Raw genomic sequence first — 506 nt, 5'->3', positions numbered from 1 at the left:
CTTCCATACTGCTCAGCTTAGAGGAGAGACAATGAAGTTCATATTGGATTTGCTGATTCTGAGTATCGAGAGCATCCATCCGGTTAGTGATGTAGCCTCGAAGAGAATGCAACTCGTCCATAATCATCTGGTTTGAAGGCATAACGACAGATGAGGAAGATTGAGCATGAAACTCATAAGGTTGTGGTGTGCGAGGGCTAGGTTCTGTTTGGTCAGCAGAGGCAGGTTCTCTATCGGTTTTGTGCCTGTAGGTGCGACCACTTCTATCGCGAGGATCAGCAGAGAAACCCATTTTGTGGACAACTTCCAAATCAATCTTGCTTTTGCGAAGATTTATAAGTACCTTAGTTTCACCATTTGTAGACACACAAAAAATCACCCAAAATGGTTAAGAAATGAAGATTCTAGAGGGAAAAGGGTTGACCACGAGTTAGAGAGTAGAGGGAAGAAGATGAAGTTCTGAAAAATGCAATTTTCCCTTAAATACCTGCTTAGAGTAATCGGTT

Source organism: Lupinus angustifolius, chromosome LG17, assembly GCF_001865875.1.
Source record: "Lupinus angustifolius cultivar Tanjil chromosome LG17, LupAngTanjil_v1.0, whole genome shotgun sequence".
NCBI classification, from domain to species: Eukaryota; Viridiplantae; Streptophyta; class Magnoliopsida; order Fabales; family Fabaceae; genus Lupinus; species Lupinus angustifolius.
Note: the sequence above shows the minus strand (reverse complement) of the source record.